This window comes from Juglans microcarpa x Juglans regia, chromosome 8D, assembly GCF_004785595.1.
Source record: "Juglans microcarpa x Juglans regia isolate MS1-56 chromosome 8D, Jm3101_v1.0, whole genome shotgun sequence".
Lineage (NCBI taxonomy): Eukaryota > Viridiplantae > Streptophyta > Magnoliopsida > Fagales > Juglandaceae > Juglans > Juglans microcarpa x Juglans regia.
Window position 1 is genome coordinate 21,805,513 of NC_054608.1, and position 24,093 is coordinate 21,829,605.

General features: G+C 38.7%; 1 protein-coding gene across 1 annotated transcript in view; it reads right to left on the reverse strand.

The window, feature by feature from the left end:
* LOC121243613 (UDP-glycosyltransferase 89B2-like) overlaps nt 1–24,093 on the reverse strand; it is a 61,372-nt gene that overhangs the window by 35,168 nt on the left and 2,111 nt on the right. The window lies entirely within an intron of this gene.

The following is a 24,093-nucleotide window of genomic DNA, read 5'->3' on the forward strand; positions in this document are numbered from 1 at the left end:
GGACAAAATTTAAATTTCGTCTCAAAACATAGATCAGGTTCTCAAGGCATTTGAACGGATAAATATCCGTTCCAACTAGATCTTCTATGACAAAATATATCGTCTCAAAAATAGAAATACGTTCGAACGGGGAAACATATGTTTGAACAGAGAGTTAACGCCTGTTTGGATGGTTTAGTCTCTGTCTATTCGAATAATAATCTTGGCAAGAAAGTACATATAATTTTGCCAGGGGAAGTTCAAAATCGTTTGAACTGAAATTTTGTGTTTGGACGGGAGTTTTTTGGTGAGGAGATCTAGTAGGATGGTTGCAAGACTGTTCGAATGCAAAAAGAACACCACATTTATTTATTTGAATGACTTGTTTGGTGGGAAATTATAAAAAAATTGGCGGAGATTTATTTCAACACTGTTCGAACGGTATGAACTTAGTTTGAATACTTAAAATAAGCATTCGAATGAGATTGTTCAATTATAATAATTTATTGAAAGGCATCCAAAATATCTTAAAAATAAATATTTTGTTAATTTATTAGTTATAATTTTCAAAATATAAAAAATATAGATATATTATATAGTATTATTTATGGTGAATTAAAATATTTCATATTCATAAATTGATTTTATGTAATTAATTTAAAAATATTTTAATGAGTTCTTTTATGTTAAATAAGATTTTTAGTTAAATAAATATTACGTTATAGATAGTGTTTTTTTTTTTATTATCACGAACGGTAAGTAAAATAAGAAAAAATATTTTTGACAATAAAAAAGCTAGCAAGCACCCAAAAAAAAAAAATCATACACTAATGACATCCCAAAAATATAATGTTCGATACAGCATAAAAGTGAAATAAAAACTAAAACTATCTTTCTTGTAAGTAGCTCAAAATCCTCCTGTAAGGAAGATATGCATCCCTCCATCTCCTGAAAATTCTCCATTATAGGCTCAATGATCTCCTTGATCAAAAGTTAGCGATGCTCCTCGAGCAGAGATGGTACCTCATCCACAGTAGCCCAGTAAACTGTTTGTGAGCACCTGCAGCAGTAGAAGCTGGATCACTCGCCGTGCCACTATCTTGTGCTGCTGGAATATTAGCTTGAGTCTTTCGCAAGTGGCACTCGCTCTTGTTGAATGTCTTCTTGTTAAGGGGCCTGATCTATGGCTATCTCCTCTCAGTCATTTGCACATTAACCCCCAATCGAACTTGGAGGTTAGAGATCATCAATGCAAATGGTAGACTACCTCCACTCGAGTAGTGTAACTCAGATGGATTGCGGAGGAAGAAATATAATGGCAGATCAATCGGCTCTGCTCGTGCTATCCATGACATAAATCAGGCTCGCTCAATGCCGAAATTTGTCTTGTGTTTCCTCAGATCAACGTTAGTAGAAAGAACTAAATTTAGCATTCTAAAAAATGTTGTACAGTCTACCTGTCCGATGATCTTGCTACCATCATATGGAGGAGCCGAAGCGTCCAGCATCAACTGAAGAACCTCATCATCTGTGAGACCATCACCTGCTGGATCCTCGTCCTCACTATCATCCTCACCATCTATGCCTGCATATGCCAATCACATGCGGGATCCCAATAAAATCATAAATAACAGAGGGTGAGATAGTAATACTCACTCCCTGAATGGTAAAGGTGAAGGTCTTTACATTAGCCTCCATCTGACCAATGCCACGGTAAAACTCATCGACCATGTCTGGATATGCAACACCCTTCTACTGACAAATCGATGCCCATCCCCAGTCGGTGATGATGAAGTATATGCTTTGTCCGTCCCACGAAATATCACGGAAGCATCTAGAACAATCCTCAGTTGGTTCAGTATTTCCTTACATTCTTCGGGTGTGTGGTCCTTAAGTTGCTCGGCCCATGGATGGAGTCGAGGACTTTTTGTGACTAGCCTACTTGGAGAATTGTAGGGTAGGGGTGGGCAGCGGGGGCAGGTGTGGCTGGGCGGATCACCCCTTCCGGCAGATGCCGAGACAGGGCCACCCGCCCGCATCTGGGCCTACCTCCAAGGGCGGGAGCGGGATGGGGGTGACCCCCGCCCAGTAAATACCCCACCCCGCCCCGCCCCGCATGGATATATATATATTTAAAAAAAAAACCCAGGCATGAAACGATGTCTGGGTTTATATCAAAACCCACCCCCTAGGCCCCCCTCCCGATTCTCGAACCTTCATCTCCTTCTCTCACTTCTCCCTCGCTCTCAGTCTCTCCCTCTCTCTAAGTTCTCGCACCCGGTCCCTCTCTCTTCATCTCCATCACCGAAGGTAAGAAACCCTAAATTCAAAATTTAATTTTTTTTGTGATTTATATATTTAATAGAGATTGGAGGAAGGATGGGGTTTATCGGAGATGGAGGAAGGGATTTTGTGAATTGTGTGTTGTGGAGCTTAAATTGTGCATGTGGTTTGAACTTTGAATAACTCTCGTGAGTCCCGTCCGTTTGTTTTTGTTTTTTTTTTTTTTTTGTTTACATTATGTAATGTGTGTGAATCACTGAATGAAACCCCTAAATTAATTTACGGTTTTGAAATACTCTAAATTAATTTAGGGGTTTTAAAGATTAAAAACCCTAAACTAATTTAGGGGTTTCATTCTTTGAAACCCCTAAATTTAGGGTTTCGAAATACCCTAAATTTACAATACTTCAGCCTTTAGATTAATAACCTTGATGCGTGATTATTTCAGGAATCCATGGTCGATTTCTTCATTCATATCTTCAATTTTCATACTTATTTTCACCTTTACACAGACTTTGTTTACCATTGTCTCTAATTAATCTGACCCTTATCCGAGTAATTATTTTTCTGTACAAAGTGCTTCATTCCAAAGGGATTGAATTTTGTATTGTTTTTTCTCCTAGTTGGTGCGATGTGATGATGTTCCATTTGTTAAATGATTTATGCTTTATCTGATGAATTATTAATACTTTGAAGGATCATATCTTGAAAACCATCCTAATTAGGTCATTGTTATTGTGATCATATATAATAGACCGTCCTCCAATTCAACAGAATTTAATGTTCCCTACCAAATTGAACAAAAATAAAATAAAATATAGAATGCACTAGGGTATTTCAAGTCTACTTTTTTTTTATGTTCATTATATAGTTGATATGCTTATATTATTTCAAGTCTAAGAAACTATATTGTTAATATACTTTACTACATATATAACCAAAGTACTCAATATTTTTTATTTTTTTTATCGTGTTTTCCTAGTAGTTCTGATCCATTCAATCATGATATTTTTTATTTTTTTTATCGTGTCCGAAATTAAGGATCATCAGGATGTTAATTGTTTGGCATGTTGCTATGTTTTCTATAATTTCAGATTTCTTGTTTGCTTGAGTTCATGGATATGCCAGTAGATTCTAGTGCGAACTCTCATTTCCAGGCCAAGGGCACCCCTACCCCTACACCTACACTTACACCTACCCCTCCTACTCATACCCCTACCCCTAGCCCCGCCCCCAAGCCCAGCAAGAAACTTGTTTCAATAGTTTGGAGTCATTTCACCAAACTAGAGGGTGGTGACTCAAGTAACCCCCAAGCCAAGTGTAACCATTGTGGGGAAATTTATGGATGTCACTATAAGAAACATGACACCTCACAATTAAAGGTGCACTTAGAAAAGCAATACAAAAAAAGTCCAATATTAAGATCATTACAAGAGAACAGCCAATCTAAGCTAGAAATTGGACTTAAAAAAATTGCGGATGGGACTAGTGGGGGTGCAACTTTGAGGGGGTATACTAAGTATGATCCCGATGCGTATAGAAGATACCTAACTCATATGGTCATCATGGACGAGCTACCTTTTCAACTTGTTGATGGGAAAGGTTTAATACTTCTCGCCACACAGTCGCGAATGATGTAAAAAAATATTTTTACATTGAAAAGGAGAAGTTGAGGGGTCAATTGGCAGATCAATTTGTTTGTCTCACCACTGGCACTTGGACATCGGTCCAAAATTTTAATTATACATCTTTGATTGTGCATTTTATTGATTGTCATTGGACATTACAAAAGAAAATTATAAAATTTTGTAAAATCATCGATCATAAGGGTGAGACAATTGGGAAGGCCTTGGAGGCCACAATAAAGGAGTGGGGGTTGACCCTAGTTGTTACAGTCACAGTCGATAACGCCTCGTCTAACGATGTCACATTGGGACATCTGAAGATCTATCTTGGAGAGGCAAATAAGACACTCATGGGTGGTGAGTGTCTGCATGTAAGATGTGCGGCACATATTCTGAATCTGATTGTCACTGATAGTTTGAGGGATCTTCATGACGCGATTGCTCGGCTTAGGACTGCTGTGAGATGGGTGAGATCTTCTCCTTTGAGGTTGGAGAAATTCAAGGTTGCTGCGAGATCTGCGGGCCTAACATCTAAGTAGGGCCTTTGTACTGATATGCCTACACGATGGAACTTAACATTTTTTATGTTGGAGGCGGCCCAGGAATATAAGCTGGCATTTGCATTATTGGGTGACGAAGACATCCAATATGTTAAATATTTTGATGATCACGGGGGATTGGGGAAACCCGTAGATGATGATTGGAAAATTATAGCTATTTTTGTAGAGTTTTTGAGGATTTTTTACGATGTCACCTCGAAGCTATCTAGAACTTTGTACCCTACATCCAATGTTGTTTGTCAGCAAATATGTAGGGTAAAAGAAGAATTAGATGACATGGTCGCGGGTGGTTACATTAGGCTGCGGGAGATGGCATTGATTATGAGGACAAAGTACGACAAGTATTGGGGAGATTTAGCTATGGCTAATATTTTGTTATATGTAGTTGTCGTCTTTGATTTGAGGTATAAGTTGAATGGCATGATATTTGGATTGGGTCTTGCATATGGGCAAGTATGGGCGGAGCTTATTGCAGCAAGGGTCCAAGAAACCCTTGGTAGATTATTTGATGAATTTTCCACCCTGCAGGGTGGTAATATTGTGGCACCTACACCTACCCCCTCAGCCTCAGGCTCACAGTTTCCTGAAGTCAAGGTTGGGAAAAGAGGTAGATTGGAGTGGGGTGAGAGGTATGAGCAGACCCCATTCCTCCGGAGTTCTGTAGAGGCTAAGTCAGAGATAGACAGATATTTAACAGCAGAGATTCTACCATTTTCACGAGATTTCGATATATTAAGTTGGTAGAAGGTGAATGTCGTGAAGTATTCCATCCTTGGAGAGACAGCCCGCACACTTTTGGCAATCCCTGTTAGCACCGTAGCCTCAAAGTCGGCCTTTAGTACCGGAGGGCTTGTATTAGATTCATTTTGGAGTTCATTAGCTCCAGCCACTGTGGAGGCTTTGACTTGCACGCATAATTGGATCAAGGGAACTCCAATTTATGTTCCGGATGTTCTTGAGTATGAGGAAGCCAACGTCGAGGAGGAGGGTGATGATCAGCCTAGATCTGATATTTATTTTAATTTCATTTTCTAATTTCTTATTTTAATTTATTTATTTTTATTTAATTGGTATTCATTAATTTGACTTCAAATTTAATACTTATAGTGATACATGAGACAGCGTCTACGGTTACCTCCGATGTAGTATGACTTTGATTGGACCCACCATTGCCATAGTTTCCACAATTTCTCCCTTAATTGTTTTTTGCATTTAAAATTATGTTTCATCTTTATAACTTTTTAATTCTAATTTGTTTTATTTTTAACTTATTAATATTTCAGGTTTTATAACTTATTAACTTTTATGATCATGATTTTCAATCTCACAGCAGTCGACACAACTCACCACCCAGTGAACTCACCGCCATGGCTCCACCCCAAAATCAAATTGAAAAATTATGATTTTGTTAATTTACAATTAATTGTAATGTTGCTACAATAGTTAATTGTACAACTTGTAATATTTATTTTTTTTAGAGGAGTTTGTAATAGTGTAATAGTTTATTAGTTCTCTTAATTTGTATAATTGTAAACTACTTATTTTAGCTTAGTGCCTTAATCATGATTATTACTTAATTAGTTAATAGTTGAAACTTAATATCTACTTAATAGTTCAATCTATATATATATATATAATTTTTTTTTCAGTTTTTAAATCTATATATTTTTTAAGTTAAATTATGGGCTCAAAGTGGCCCAAAAACCGATTATGGGCCATTTAGGTCCCAGAAAACTGTACTGAGCCAAAGGCCCAGTAGTGGGATGCGGGGGTGCGGACGGATGGAAGTCCACCCCCGCACCCCGGCCAGTGGATGGGGTACCCCACCCCCGCCCATGAGGGGGCGGGGTATGGGGAAAAATAGGGGCGGGTATCACCCCTATTGTAGGGAAATGCTGCCCAAATTTTGACTAACATGAGAGTTTTGGATTGAGTATATATGTGATATAGATGATAGTCTCTCGAATGGGATAGGACCAACTACCTTGTCAAAATAGAAGTAGTGAATATGAAAAGACCCTTGATAGTGTTTATCCATGAATTAGGTTTTTTTGAGAGACATTCGACGAGTAACGAAAATACAATGGAAAAGAGTTGGATATCGTTGGTAGATAGACTTGGCCGAGACTATAAGGAGTATGCACAAGGGTGAAGTTTTTTATAAAATTTTCTAGTGGGAGTGTTGACAGTTGAGAATTTATAAGATGTCCGTGCAAGAAGTGCAAAAATCTTAGTTCTTATAACTTGGTGGTAGTGGAGGAACATTTATATGTAAATAAAATCGATCCTAAATACTCACCTTGGGTCTTACATGGCGAACCATTTCCTAAATGAGTTAGATTTGGCAGTCAGTCCAATCAAATGAAGAAAGGTAATGACATCGATATATATGACATAAATGTGGATGTTTCTGATGATAGCGATGATAATGGAGAAGATATAATAGAGATGTTAGGCTATCTTGGTGCAGGAATGTTCGAGGCGAGGGATGGAGAAGGAACATCTACACAATCATTTGAGGGAAATGGAAACTTTGGAAGACTGTGGGAGGATGCACAACGAGAACTGTACGAGAGGTGCACTCATCATAGCAAGTTATCTTTCACGGTGAGGTTGCTCCATATTAAATCTATATATCGTATTTCTACAAAGGCCATCGACATGTTGCTCAAATTATTTAAAGATGCTCTCCCACAAGATAACGTAGTACTTTGTAATTTTTATGAAGCAAAACAATTGTAGCGAGGGTGAGAATTTGATTATAATATCATTCACGTATGTAAGAATGACTACGTTCACTTTTGGCAGCAAATGCAGAATTTGATTCATATCCTGTGTGTCATTAGTCAAGACGGACATCTGATAAGCATAATGTATCCCAAAAAATGTTAAGAAAATTTCCATTAATTTCTTGACTTCAAAGATTGTTTACGTTCCCGTTGACTGCAAAAGATATGTCTTGGCATCACACAGAAAGAGTCCAAAATGAAAACTTCCACTCACATCCTGCAGATTCTTTGCATTGGAAGAATTTTGATGTCGAGAGTACCCATGGTTTGCCACCTCGCAATGTACGTCTTGGTTAAGCAACGTATGGTTTTAATCCATTTGACAACATAAGCACTTCTCAAGTACTTGGCCTGTCATATTAATGCCATATAATTTGTCACCTTGGAAATGCATGAAGGATCCATATTTTATGATGACCCTACTGATACCAGGGCCAAGGTCTGCAGGGAACGAAATAGACGTAAATCTACAATTACTGATTGCAGAGTTGAAAGAGTTATGGGATCAAAGTGTCAATACATATGATCTAGCCTCGTCGCAGGAGTTCAACATGCATGTTGTAGTACTGTGGACAATAAATGATTTCCTAGCATACGGAAACTTGTCTGGGTGGAACACAAAAGGTAAAATGGCTTGTCCTGTTTGCAATAAAGATATGCAGTCTCAATGGTTGACAAATGGTAGGAAATTATGTTTCATGGGACACCGTCAATATTTGCCACATGATCATAAATGACGTTCAAATAGAGCGATATTTGATGGAATGGTTGAGTGCAGGTCATCATCACCAGTGTTTTCTGGGATTGATATTATCGTGTAGTAAGGGGATGTTTCAGAAAACAGATTTGGGAAGGATGCAAGAGCTCAAAAGAGGAAACAAAAAGTAGTGCAGTTGAATTGGACAAAAAGAAAACATTTTCTTTGAGGTGCCATATTGGTCTACCTTGACACTGTGCCAAAAGCTAGATGTTATGCACATTGAAAAAAACATATGCAAGAATATATTGGGCACTCTAATGTCAATAGAAGGGAAGACAAAAGATATAACTAACTGTCATAAAAGTTTAAAGGAGTTGGGAACAAGACCGGAGTTGCATTTGCAAAATAATGGATTGTCAACTTATATGCACCTTGGAGAGTTGATACTTTAGTAAAAATGGAAGCTAACATCGCAATAATATTATGCAAATTAGAGAGTTTATACCCGCCTTCATTCTTTGATATAATGGTTCATTTGACTATGCACCTACCTCATGAGGCTTTAGTAGTTGGGCCAATTTAGTATAGATGGATGTATCCGATTAAACAATTTTTTAGAAAACTCAAGCGATCTATGGAGAATAGGGTTCATCGGGAAGGTTCGATTGCAGAGTCATACATTGAAAATGAATGACATACATTATGTTCAATATATTTCCATGGGATTGATACTAAATTTACGAGATCGGACCGAAATTATGAAGTCGGACACATGGGAGTATGATCATCATTTTTTGAATTTTCTCAAACCGTACATCCCATAGGCGCATAATGGGGCTATTACTTATGTGAACGAGAGTTTGATAAAGCTCGATGGTATGTCTTGAATAACTGCGTAGAGATTGACCATTACTTGGGGTTAGTGATGAATCTCTATATCAATAAAAATTTAATTTCATGGAATATAATATAATATAACTTGATACAAATTAATAGTTAACTTGAGCATGCGCAATGAACATATACAGCTACTTCGCCTGAATGGTGTAACTAACGTTGAAAAGAAGCATGAAGAAGAATTCGCCTTGTGGTTTGAACATACGGTATTACTTAAAAAATATCTTATTATCTACAAACTTCATACCACTAAACTCCATTTTGTTTCTATCTAACATTGGTATAACTAGAATTATATTTATTGATGTAGGTTGTATAGAAATTTGATGAAAATTTAGAAGAAATCTCACTAGAATTGTATGCTCTGGCACGTAGTCCATTCAAGCGGGCCATCCAATACTCAGGATGTTTGGTGCGTGGATTTAGATTTCACACGGCTGGCAGGAACGATATAGAAAAACTCAAAATTGTGGGGTCATAGTCGAAGGAAGCCATGGAGAGGATAACATTGACTTCTACAGAGTTGTATAAGTTATCATAGCGGAACTCTTAACAAATGACACATGTTTGAGAGGCAAAATGCTCTCTTGGTGATCTCTTACTATTCTTGGACTAGGGTTGGCCCATGGCGGCGCCCCATGCCCCCCCGTCCTCGGTGAGGGCTGCTGTAGGGGATGGTGGATCCCTGTCTTTTGCTCAGATGGTCTCTAAACCTGCAATGGCACGGTCTTTTAAGCTGTAGATGCGTTATCCTGTTGATGTGGATGGTGAGCCCGGGTTCATATTTTCGGAGTGAGAGATGTCGAAGGCGGCAGAAGATTTCCGTTTTGCACTTGTCTTGAAGTTTGTTAGTGCAAGACCAACCATTGATGATATTCGGCGAGGTATCATACAGTCCTGGGGATTGCTGGACGTTCCAACGTTCAGTGTCATGGATGATCACCATGTTCTGGTTAAGATGCAGTCTGAACGTGACTTTGTTCATGGGTGGGCTCGAGAAGGCAAATTATTGGCTGGATGCATATTTCGTCTTTTCAGATGGACAAAGGAGTTTGATTTGCATAAAAAATCCACGTTGGCCCCTCAGTGGATTTTTCTACTAGGTTTGCCATTACATTTATATACAATAGACTGTCTTCAAATCTTTGCGACGCATTTTGGAAAATTTCTGGGAATGGATAATGCGACCTTGCATCGTACTCGGGCTTCTGGCACTCGGTTGTGTGTGGAGGTTGATCTAACGGAAGATCCTGTTCAGGGCTTTCCGATTATGGTGGGCAATAGGAAGTTGTGGCAGGAGGCAAGGTATGAACGGAAGGGTTTCTATTGTTTGAAATGCTGCAGACAAGGCCATATGTCAGTGGTTTGTAGGGCTGGTGTTGGTGGTCCGAAGGAAGTCAGGGAAGGCGTGAATGGTGGTGTTAAGAAAGTTTGGCAAGGGAAACAAAAGCAGGGTGTTATTACTGGGGAGGAGGCGGAACCAAGCGATAATACAAAGCAGAATGTTCAGGTGGAAACTGGGGTGGCTTTGGAGGAAAATATTAATGTGGGTGTGTCACAAGATATGATGGGTGGTGAAAGAAGTAGTCGGAGGTAGAGTTGGTGGGGATGGTGCAGATTGAGGAAGTGCTTGTGGATTGTGAGGGTGAAACTGCGGACGGGGTACACAATGATGTGTAGACCCAACCTATTGTAGAGGAAGTCGATTGTGCGCGATCGTTGGAAAAGGTTCCTTCAATTCAAATAGGAGGCCCTGAGGAGCAAGGATTGGCTCTGGCTCAGAGTGGTGCCCGTGTGGGCCCTGAGCCGGATGTATCTTCGGTTGTGCAGCTGTCACCTGGGCTGGGCAGTGGTAATGTATTAATGGTCTCTAAGGTGCTTGAAATGGAATGTAATGCATTGGTGCAAGTGGAAGCTTTGGTTGAGCCAGCTAATTGTTCACTTTCGGATGCTGAGGAGAAGGAGCAGGGCACGAGTTTGGCGATCCATAAGGGGTATGAGTCTGATAGCATTCCTGGTGATAATAGTAGTTCGAAGTTGAAGGCTTTGCCGGTGCGTCAGTCCAAGCGAGTGTCCACTCGCAACACAGAGTTGAATTTATGAGTGAGTCCATCATTGCATGGAACATTAGAGGATTGGGTCGGTCTAGGCATGAGTTAAGACAGATGATTTGGAAATATAATGAAGCCATTGTAGCGCTTTTTGAGCCATTCTTAAGGCAAGATAAGCTGTTACAACTTGCTAATGGATTGGGTTTTGATGGGTTTTATTGTAATAAGGATATGGGTGGAAAAGTTTGGGTATTATGGAAGCATCCGTATGAATTTGAAGTTGTGGGTGGATCAAGTTAGACGGTGACGGGGTGGTTTAATCTGGAGAATAAACGGACTATGGTAACTTTTGTTTATGCAAAATGTGTTTTAACTGAAAGACGTGAATTATGGCAAGATCTGGTGGAGGTTGGTGTGGGCGTTCATCCTTGGTTGGTTCTTGTTGATTTTAATATCATCAGGGAGGATAGGGAACGGGTTGGGGGACGTCTGCGTTCAAGTTAGGCCATGGAAGATTTTAATGCATGCATTGATGCGTGTGGTTTCGTTGAGTTGGCTCATTATGGGAATGCGCTTTCTTGGTGTAATGGACAGGAAGGAAATGCTTGGCAATGGGCACGTTTAGACAGGGCTCTAGCAAATTTTCTATTTTCTTAGTCTTTTTCGTCAGCGAATTTGGAATACCTTAATCGTAAGTCCTTGGATCATAGTCCTATGGTGGTGAAGTTATCTCGTTTTTTGTCCAGGTATGGGCCATCTCCTTTTAAATTTCAAAGCATGTGGTGCTTGCATGATGCTTTTCAAAATTGTGTGAGGGATGTGTGGGAGAGGCCTGTATATGGGTCAGGCTTGGTGAAACTGGCTGCTAAATTAAAACACACCAAAGTTGCACTTCGAGCATGGAATGTTTCTATGTTTGGGCAAGTTGATCAGAATATAAAGCAATTGGAAGATAGGCTGTTATGCTTGGAATCCCAACTTCAGATGAATTTCTCGGAGGATATTGAGTCTGAGTATCTCATATCCAAGCTAGCGCTAGAGGTGTTGGAAAAGAGAGAAGAAGCTAGACTCACTTAACTAGCGAAGAATAAGTGGTTGAAGGAAGGGGATAAGAACTCAAAATTTGTCCATGCAGTGGTCAGTCAAAGAAGACGAAGTTCTTCCATTGCGCAGATGGTACTTGAGAATGGGACAGTGCTGAGCTCGGCTGAAGCTGTACATGCGGGAGCCGTGGAGTATTTTCAAGAGTTTTTATCAGAAGTCACAGAAACGGAGATGGCAAACTTGCATGGATTAACACATCCAGAAGTGTCATTCATTGAGACTGAGGAGCTGTGTAGTTCACCCTCGGAGGAGGAAGGTCGTGCTGCGGTCTTCTCTATTCCGCAGCAGAGCAGCCCTGGTCCGAACGGTTCTGGATCATCTTTTTATACCTCTTGTTGGGTGACAATTAAAAATGATCTATTGGAAGCGGCGAGGGATTTTTTTAATGGTACTGAGTTGCCTTTATTTTATGCCTCATATTACATTGTTTTGATTCCAAATGTACTGAATCCGCATAGCTTTGAGAAATTTCGTCCTACTAGTCTTTGTTCAGTGGCATATCAGATATTCTCAAAGATCATTGTTTCAAGGTTGACGCGTATCTTGCCGGAACAAGGGCATTTGTACCAGGGCGCAGTATCTTTGAAAATATATCTCTTACTCAAGAGATGGTGCATGGCTTGAAGAAGAAGATTCAGGGAGGAAATGTTATGGCTAATGTTGATATGGCGAAGGCATATGATCGAGTACATTGGGATTTTTTATTCCAAGTGCTTGAGAGTCTAGGTTTTTCTCAAAAATTTTGTAGGTTGGTTCGTTCATGTGTTAGCACTCCTTGGTATTCGGTGATGATGAATGGGTCTTATAAAGGTTTTTTTAAATCCAATAGAGGTCTTCGGCAAGGTGATCCTCTATCGCCGTATCTATTTATCTTGATGCAGGAGGTTTTATCTCATTTGCTTCGACAGAAATTTTAGAGTGGAGGGATTGGAAAGTTCTATCATCCAAGGGGGTCTCCGTTGGTTTCACATTTATTGTACGCAGATGATGTATTAGTTTTTTTGAATGGGATGAAGCGCTCGATGTAGAGGTTGATGAAGACTTTTGCGTTGTATGAGAAATGGTCTGGGCAGCGGATTAATCATACTAAGTTGGCACTTTTTATTGCTCCATATGTTAGTAGTGCAAGGAGGCGTCGTTTATTACAGAGTACTAGATTTCGGGAGAGTCATTTCCCTGTGACTTATTTGGGGGCCCCGTTGATGGATGGGAGGTTGAAAGCTATTTATTTGGATCCGTTGGTAACTAAAGTAAGAGAAAAAGTTGCTGGATGGAAGGCTCGCTTATTATCGCATGGGGGAAGACTGGTTCTATTAAAGCATGTTTTAACGAGCATGGCTTCCCATATTTTAGTTCTCATGGATGTTTCGAAGGGGGTGATTGCCCAGCTAAATAATATTCTATCATCTTTTTTTTGGGGTGAACATGGAGGCACGGCTAAGATGAAATGGTGTGCTTGGGATCGGATAAGTAAGCCAACTAGTGAAGAGGGCTTGGGATTGAGGAGTTTTTCGGAAGTATAGAGGGCCCTGCATATGAAACTTGCATGGTCTCTTTTGTTCACTAATTCGTTGTGGGCTCGGTTTATGCTGCAAAAATATGGAAAGGGTAGACATTTATCTTTGGTGGTCTCTACTCATGCAAGTTCTCGGTTATGGAGATCAATTGTCTCTGCTCTGCCAGAGGTTTGTGAGACTTCGAAAGTAAGGGTGAATGAGGGTCGGTCATCGTTTTGGTTTGATAGATGGGTCGGGGAGAGGCCGCTGTGTGAGTTGGTTTCCTCAGTGGATCGGCCTCTTTTGAAGATTAGGAATGTCTGGCTTGAAAATCAGTGGGACTTTGTGGTTCTTTCTCAGCTGGTGGGGGAAGAATTGGCTAATGACGTTCAAAGGAAAGTCTGTGCTGGTAGGGCTGGAGAGGATGTGCTAATCTGGAGACCAAGTCCAAATGGTCAATTTTCCCCAGCTAGTGCATGGGAGATTATACGGGTGAAAGGAGATCAGTACCCTTGGATGAACTGGATGTGGAACAAAAATCTACCTGGGAAGTTCTCGGTATGCATGTGGAGGGCGAGGTTTAGGTGCCTTTCAGTTGACGAGCGAGTCCATAGTCGGGGGGTTTATCTAGCCTCGAAATGTGATTGTTGCGAGGGGCCACAAATGGAATCCTTGGATCATGTATTGGCCACTAGTGAGTTCGCACAACAGGTGTGGAAAATGGCTGGTGGAGTCAAGTGTCAGTATGGTTTTCATGTGCTAAGAAGTCCACGCAGAAAGGTAAAATCATTGGGTTGCTTCCAAGCATTTTAACTTGGTGTCGATGGAGAAGACGTTGTAAAGCAAGGATGGAAAGGATCCATGAGAATGTTGTGGGCGTTTGGAGAAATATTCGTACTTGGCTGGGAGCTATGGTGAATGATAGCAACGTGCTTGACCCACTTGATGAGTTACGTTTACGTGAATTGGACATCCCAGTTCGGTGTCGATCTGGTCAACATGTTCAGCTTGTAGCTCGGCAAAAACCAGATGCTAGGTGGTGGAAATTGAATGTGGATGGAAGTTGTAGGGGTAATCCGGGTACGTGTGGTGGTGGTGGGGTGGCGAGAGATAATTGCGGAGCGCTTATGGTGCTTTTTCAGAATGCTTTGGGGTTGGTACAAATACAGAGGCTGAGTTACGTGCTTTATTATATGGCGTGAAGATGTGCAAGCAATTGGGTGGGTCACATATTGTCTTAGAATGTGATTCGAAGGTGGTGGTGGACTGGCTTAGTGCTGGTCGATGTACATTATGGTATTTATGGGATTATTGGGATGAGTTAGTTCATGAACTAGAAGGGTTATCCTATCAAGTAGTGCACTAGTTTAGAGTAGGTAATCAAGCAGTAGATTTTCTTGCGAGAAGAGGTGAAGCAGGCCAGGTGGGTTTTTATGTTGTGAATGATTTATTGCCTAGGCTATTACGGGGTATAATCCGTTTGGATAGAATGGGTATGCCTGCTTTGCGAGGGCGTTCATGATGTTGAGGTGGAGAGGGGTTTTGGTGTTTCTTGTTTTGGGTTTTTGGTTTTTGGGTTCGATTTTTTGTTAAGTTAATTTTGGTGTTTCTTGTTTGGGTATTCCTCTGCTGTAAGTGAGGGTTTGTTTTAATAATATTGGGTACGGGCCACTCTTGGACATGTGGCCTTAACTCTTTTATAAATATAAAATAAATAAAAAAAAAATGTTATCATAGCTATAAAATACATGGGGGGAAATATGGTCTGGTTGTTTAAATGTAATTGGTGGGATGTCTCAAATCCTAGATTGGGAGTGCATAACAATGAATATTTTGTGAGTGTCAATACATCTCGCACATGATATGAGGATGATCATTTCATTCTTGATTGCCATGCAAATCAAGTTTTTTATTTAGATGATCCAGAGTACGAGAACCCATGGCGAGTAGTGGACAAGTTTGCACCAAGAAATGTATATGACTACATTTCAGAGGCAAATGAACAACATGAAGAATTTGATAGTTCAACAATTGAAAAACCATATCAAGAAAACGAATCAAGCATCAATCTAAGCTAATATGACATAGTCCCATTTCGTAGAGAAGATGTTCAACCAAGAGTAATTGAAGGTGGAATGTCAAAAAAATATTAATCAACTGAAGTGTCTAGTGAGGATGAGGGCGACTGGTGCAACAATAATGATAGTGAATGAAATTAATATTTGTGTAAGTATTATTGTTACAAATATTTGTAGCATTCTTTAGAATAATAATTTATTACAGTTTCAAATAGATATGTCTCCCAAACGCAAAGCAACTCATGTGCCATCTCCATCCATTACGAACTCCCCAATTGGTTCACTTGCCATGAATGGTGGGCCAAGGTCACTAAACTCAGAACGAGGTATTTTACCAAATTAAACACCACATTTATTACTCAATTTAAGTAATATACATTTTCAAGATATTAGTATTTAATAAAAATGTGCTTTAATTAATGTACGTATATATAGCTATTATAGGTCAGCACCGAGGTCGATGCACTACAACGGGTGTCTGCAAAGTGAAAGTAAGGAGAGCGGAAAAAATTAAAGTTAATATTCCTGATGACCACACCGGTGGCTCTGGGGATTCGGCAACTTGGCTTGCTTCTTATGTTGGTACCCTTACTCGCACATATGCATCGATGGCTACATCTTCCTGGGCTAAAGTTCTCGAAGATATGAAAGACCACATCAAAAATTGTTGCTTGGTAATAAGTTACTTAGCAAAAAATTAAGTATAATATGTTAATTTGTAATTAGTTTGTATTTATACTAATTATTTATAATTTTTTGATGGACAATTTTTTGATGGCCGACCAGAGGATCGACTAACGGTTGAGGAGCCAATGTCCAATGCATTCCGGAGTTACAAAAGTTGATGTCATGCACACTATCGGAAGTTCAGTACTGCAACAGAGGCTCGTCAAAATCTATTCCAAGCAATGCCACCAAACGAATGGGAGAAGGTTTGGGATATGTTTAAAGATCAAGCTTATCAGGTAATTTCGATGCTATCTTTTTTATAATATATGATAGATGTATTAAACATATAGATATAATATTTTTTCTGTTTTTAGCAACGGAGTATTCCGAACAAAGCAAATAAATCAAGTTTAACGATACACCATCATCGTTTATCTAAAAAAATGGTAATGTTATACTAATCCTCGTTAAATATTAACATATATACTTTTCTAATTTAAGTTATAATATAGATTTCCCTTTTGCATTAAGAAGAAAGTCCTACTGACAATAATCTGACCCAGTTGTACGAAAAAATACATAAAAATCGTGATGGTGTTTGGACCAGTCTTGAAGCAGAAGCAAATTATGTTACTTTAACTTTTTTTAGTTCAATTGTCTAATAATATTTTTATTACTTATACTAACTTTAATATTTTTTTTGTAGGAAAAGATAATATCACTTAAGGAAACTGCTGCTGATTCATCTGATGAATCATCTGTCAACGATGCTTAGATATTTTCTCAAGTTCTTGGACCACGTTCTGGATATTTGAGGGGTTTAGGACGTTACGTGAAGTCATCCTTCACATCATCATCCTCTTCTCAAGTCAAATCGAAGGACAAAACTGAGGAATTAGAGGAAGTAAGGCTTGACATAGAACATTTGATGTCCAAGGAAAAAGAGTTACTGACTCAATTAGATCAAGTAGCGGATTAGAAGAAAACATGCAGAAGAAGTTGGAGATTCAATCCCAAAAAATGTTTGAACAATGGCAATCAATGATGTCCTAAAACTCTATGGCACCACCAAAATCCTAGAACTTATTTTTCTTTAATTGCCTTTTTACTATTTTGTCCTAAAACATTTGAACAAATGCGATATTTAAATTACATTATTTAATATTAGTATCGTATTTTTAATTAAAATCAGCTATGTATCATGAATACTATTCGAACGGAAAATACTCAGTTCGAACAGGAAATTGCAATTTATAAACCTGCGAGCTTTTTACCTTGCATTCAAACCGGAAAACAAAACCATTCGAATAACTTGAGAAAAATCCAGTCCGTTCGAACTGCAAAACCTAGCGTTCGAATCGACTTCCATTTGAACAATTGTTTTATATTCAAACTGGCAGCAATCATTCATATTAATTGTGTTCGAACACTTTGTCCGTTTAAAGTCGTTGGAATCAAGTTTCTGTACCGTTCGAACTGTTTCAGGTTTGTTTGAACAGAAGGATTTCCATTCGAACAGACTTTTTGGACGAAACTTTTTTCATCTAAAAAACAATTCTCGTTCAAACACCTACGACTGGATCTACCCAATTTCGTCCCTAAAAGTATTGTTTTGGGACGAAAATCAAATTTTGTCCCAAAAAACCTTTTGAGACGGGCTTTTTGAGACAACTTAGAGATGAACTTTTTTCGTCTCAAATGACTTTTTATGATGAAAATGGGGTTTTTTGGGACAAAATGATTCGTTTCAAAAAACCATTTCTCTTGTAGTGACTTAAAGATTTAATTTTCTTAAAGAAGCGTCAGATATAAAGATTACTTATAATAAATAAAGTTATTTTGTATTAAAATACTAAAATCATAAATGACTGTTCGCAGAAGCATTTATAAAAAATTTCTTGAACTTTGTACTATAAAAATCATAACTTAAAATCTTTGACATAATCTAGGCCACTTCACACCTCCCTGGACTAAATCTCGTCCTGCAGCTATACCTTCATAAATATTTTGACCTAAGAATTATTGGGCTGGTTCGTTATAGAGCATGATGTCATTGACGGAAATTGCTATCACAAAAAACCAGCTTAAAGGTTCCATTCCAATTGAGTTTTGTAACTTGAAATCACTATTCATTTATTGACCTTTCACATAATAATCTATCTGGCTCTATACCCTCTTGCTTCAAATGGTCTGCAATCCAACATGTTCATTTGAATAAAAATAGGCTAACCGATCCCATTATCAGTGTATTCAAGGATTGCTCTGATTTAATCACTCAATCTGGAGATAACTACCTTATAGGCAACATTCCAGATTGGACCAGCAACCTTTCAAGTCTGAGCATTCTTCTCTTTAAAGCAAATATTTACATGGAAAAATTTCATTTCAATTAGGCCTTTCAGAAGAACTCAACTTGTTCGATCTTTCCCACAGTAGTTTTTCTGGTCAAATACCTCATTGCTTGACTAACATTACTTTTGAGCCAACATACCTAAAATCTACTATATGCCATGACTATGCCAGAACATATATCCCTATATTAAAAAATTCGTCACTCTTGTAATCCGCAATGATAATGAGCAGTGAAACTGGCTTGATTTCTTACTATGAAAATAATATCTTCCCAACAGTGGATGCACTACAAATAGTGGAGTTTACACCAAAGAGTAGAACTCTCTCCCACAAAGGTGACATCCTCGACTACATGTCTCGGATTGACCTTTCATGCAACAAGTTAGAAGGAGAAATTCCACCTGAACTTGGAGACTTGAGGAACACCCATAAGTACCTATCTTTCAACAATATAACCGGATCCATTCCCACCCAATTCTCGAAGCTTAGATCTATCCCATAATAACTTGGATGGTATTATCGCCCCTCAACTAATAGAGTTGAACTCTTTGGCCATCTTCAAAGTTGCACACAAATCATTTTTGGGGTTCAACACCATAAAGAAAAGCTCAATTCGATACATTTGATGAAAGCAGTTATGAGGAAAATCCTCTCCTGTGTGAACCTCCATTACATAAGGCTTGTACTAAAATTGAACCACCATCTTCCATTCCAACTGATGATGAGGGAGATGAAGCTTGTAATTTTATGGACTTGGAAGTCTTCTACATTAGCTTTGTGGTGTCTTATATGACAATGTTGTTGGAAATTGTTGTCGTTCTCTATATAAATCCACTTTGGCGACATGTATGATTTAACTTCGTTGAAGTGTGCATCTCCACTTGCTTTTATTTTGTTGTGATCAACACTTGTAAGCTATCTAGCTTTAGAATTGTAGAGCTTTGTGTTTGATGTTTGCACTTTCGTATGTCTTCTAGTTTTATTTCTTCAATCTCAAGCTTGAAGTTTTAATTACTCTGAATAATAACAAAAAGAAATAAAAATATAATAAAAAAACTCTGAATAATAACAAAAAGAAATAAGAATATAATCTATCATTATGGAAAAGCTGAATGGCATTTTAAGCGCTAGCTTCAGAATGAAAATTTCCATAAGCATGAGGGTCTGAAGAAATTCATGGGCCTAACTCATCTCATAAAACCGGTCCAACAAGAGATGATTGCTTATTTCTTATAAACATGCCCAAGATCTTGTCCATAGGCAATGTGAGATTATTCCTCAACACCCTCCCTCACATGCAAGCCAGTATTTTTTTCTGGTCCTTGTCACGGGGTAAGTAGTGTGGACCCCCATTCATCCTATGATGGGCTCTGATACTATGAAGAAATTCATAGGTCTAACTCATCTCATAAAATCGGTTCATCAAAATAGGATTGCTCATTTCTTATAAATATGCCCAAGACCTTGTTCACAGGCAATGTGAGATTATTCCTCAACAAGCTCATCATTATGAATTTGCTGCTAGTCCCACTAAAATCAAGTTGATTTTTGATAACCGTAATTTCATGCCATGGTTAATTGCTTTGCTTTACAGACGATGACATATTGACTGAGCTAATTAATGGGCTCCGAAGCTTGCATGCCGATGATTTTAGAGGCTGAAAAATGGAAAGATGAAGATATGGGTCGATTAAAAGATCAGGCAATTAATGACCATGCTTCCTCAAATTCCAATCACGCAAGATGCTTGAACAACACATATTGCTTTACGAGTTAATTTTGTGATTTTTTTCTACCAATGTCAATTCATGAAAGCTCAAGCAAACAATCAATTGTTTCTTATCCAAGTATCAAAGCTCAATTTAGAGCTTTGAAAAACGATACAATCAAGGTAATATAAATGGATTAGTCTATCACCATGCTAGAGATATTCTTGGAGTTATCTTTCTATATTGTAACAACATGAGAGCAACTTGCCTTACCGCCAACCCAACCTCGATCACATGCACGAACAAAACATATTGAATTTGATTACTATTGTTTCCATAACAATTTAGTTTCATTTATTCTTGATGTTGAACTTTCTTAGTATATAAATTAAATAATTAAATCCACCTATGACTATCAATTTAAATTTTTGGGACAAATAATAATTTAACGTCATTTGAAAGACGAGGTCTTAAGTTTGATCACTGACTCCACACTGCTGATTAAAAATTAATATTTTCCATGTCAGGCCTACTAATTAAACAGGTGCCTAGCACATGAGAGGAAGTCTTATTGTTTCGTGCACTTGGCTCTCTAAAACCAACAACTACAAAATTTCTAATTTGTAAACTAGTTCCCAATCACCCTTTATACACATAAATAACATTACTTGCACACATTCTTGAAGAATGTCATGAGAAATTTCAAAAAGCCCTGAAGATGTTATTAGATGAATAGAGTCCTCTCCATTTCAAGTGAAACTCGTTTTGTTTTTTAAAACATGGCATATCATTTATGTAGTAGCAATCTTTCAATTAGGGGTATGAACATGAGAAAGAGAAAGTGCAAGAGTAACAGAAAGGCAATGGCCACTAACTCAACCCTACCAGCCTCCATGCCAATAGGGTCATCAACTAAGGCTTTGGTGGCTACAAGAGCTCCGACTCAAGTAAAATATGAAATTATGTCTCTACTCAAAGAGAATGAAGTGTTAATGGTTGAGAAAGACTTCCATATAACTATTTTCTTGAAAGGTTTATGATAGGTCAAATATTCCCCCAAGGGAATTAGACCGAATCTCACTACATTAGGGTCGTAAGCCAAATTTCACAATCGCAACTGCCATAACACATGAGTACAGAATTCAAATCCATCAATCATTAATAAGGATTTAATGACATAACGGACAATGTGGGAAATTAATGGCCATCCAATACAATACTCAACCAACCCGTATAAATAGGGACTAAGGTACCTACTAAAGGATGACAACTGAATACAAAAACAAATAGAAGATACACTTTTCTATCATTGACTTAAGCATCAAAGGTGTCCCTCACCACAGTGAGCCACTTTCCCTTCTATAGTTGCAGCTAGCTAAGGATTGTTTTCGGGAAATACAAAACATGTCCATAACAGTTGGCATCGTCTGAAAGTTCAACATGCTTTTCGTTTGTTTGCAACAACACGATCCCAAGCAACCTGTGACCATGAAACAACGACAACAAGCAAACAGTCGAACTTAGGATGGAGGGAAGATTCTCATAAATGGAAGAAAGACTGAGGAAGATGACCTTAGAGATGGAGACTCAAACAAGAAAATGAAGCTCTAAGCCAAAGATGTGCAGGCTCCAGAAAAGACGTTGCACCAAGCCACAACAAGCGAAACAAGGTGGAGTCACAAAGTGTGGGTAGAGCAGCCTTTGACGACAAGGAGAAGAGGAAACTGCACCACGACCTACACAACCTCATGGAAAAGTATGAGGAGATGGTTAAGAGAATAGGCACATCCTTGTCTGTCGATCGTCTACTCAACCACACAGATATGCCCTACAGCACAGGTGCTACTCCCACCTAAATTCAAAGTTTCGCAAATCGAACTATACAATGGGTCTAAGGGTCGCCACTCCCACCTAAATTTAAAGTTTCGCAGATTGAGTTGTACGATGGATCCAAGGATCTTGTCGAACACTTGGAGATGTTCAAATCCCACATGACCCTCAATGGTTTCCTCGGGGAAATCACATGTCAAGCTTTCCACTTAATTCTAAAAGGAGCAATGAGAGGGTGGTCTGGAGCTTTACAACCAGGCTCCATAGATAGTTTTGAGGAGCTGGGCAGAGAATTCTTGACTCAGTTCATGACTCAGGCAACCAACTGCATACCTCCTGACTGTCAAGTAATAGGAGGATGAGAGTTTGAAGGCCTGTCTTGCAAGGTTCAAAGAGCACATGACGGTAGATGATCAAGATGACAAGATCACTCTGACAACACTTTTAGGAGGCGTATGGCCTATAAACCCCATTCATGGTAGAATTGACGAGAAATACTCCAATGATATTACGAGAATTGATGGACATGGCGGTTGACATTAGTAATGCCGAGGATACTCTCAAGGCCTTAATTGACCCAAGAATGTCCTAGTTGGAGCAAGCATAGTGTATATTGAAAGAAACAAGCAACGAAAAGATTCGAGAAAAGAATGAGAAGACAAGGAAGAGACTGTACAACAAAAGGAGAACGATATATTTGAGTTTGAATGTTCAGATAGGAAGTAAGGAATTTGTATGAAGCGCTGGAAACCAAGGCAAAAGAACTTGCGGCTTTTGCACCTACTACAACATGGAATGGCACTGGACGAAAGATTGCCACTTCCTAAAACGGAGGATAGAGGCAATGCGGGAGAATGGGGAGCTGGAGTAATTGGTCGCCCAACATTCCTCACCATTAAGACAGTCATTGGACAGAGGGCAAGAACAGACCTAGAGTTCCTGCAATAGTGGAACCCCGAAGTGGATAAGGACAATGCGAGGGAATCCCAAGGGCGTCCTCACCAAAGTCCCAACAGAAATGACATGCCCCTTGGTGAGATCCAAACAATAGTGGCAAGATTTGTCAGGGGCAATTCAACCTCTTCCAATAGGAAGGCACAAGCTCAGAAGGCCAGATACGGAGAAGTTTTCGCTGTGGAGAGACCACCAAAACAAGCAAAGGATCATAAGACAATCGCCATATCCTTCAGTGGCAAAAATTGCAAAGTAGTCCAGTACCCACATGATAATGCACTAGTAGTGACGTTGCTGGTAACCAATTACACCACCCAGAGAATACTAATCAACAATAGAAGTTCAGTTGACAATAGACAACAATTAAAGCAACTCTTGATCTAACACAAGGACGTGTTCACTTGGAACCATGAAGATATGTCCAAAATTGACAATGAAGTCATCGAACATCGCCTCTGTGTAAACCCCGAGGCACAAATTAGGGCATAAATGATGGAGCTTTAGTATAGAAAAGTACACGGGGATAGCAAAAGCAGTGGACACGAAATACTTTAGGTATAAAATAATTTAACAAAAATAAATTTACAAACTGAAATGTCTTAATGTGTTACAACAGATTGTAAATTAGCTACTTTATTTTATAGTAGATTTAACATATCACATAAAATCAAGTCAATTTATAAGTTTTTTTTTTAATAAAATCTTTTTGTGAGTGTAATATTTATTGATCCACAAACTGGGTCCATCATAAGGAGAATTTGTTATCGCCACAAAGCTTCATTTTTATCAAATGGATTGTCAATACATAGTTAAGAGCATAAACAAAACGTCCCAATATCATCAAGCTTGTCTTTCAGCTTGCTGAAATAGTTTGCAGCAACTAGTTGGAAACTTATAAATCATATATAAGTTTGTTATAGAGTTATATATTATGGAGTCTATTTCATATATATATGTCTTTTTTTTCTAGTTGAAATCACTGTTCTCAATTTAGTACTGTACCGGCCGATAGGGCCG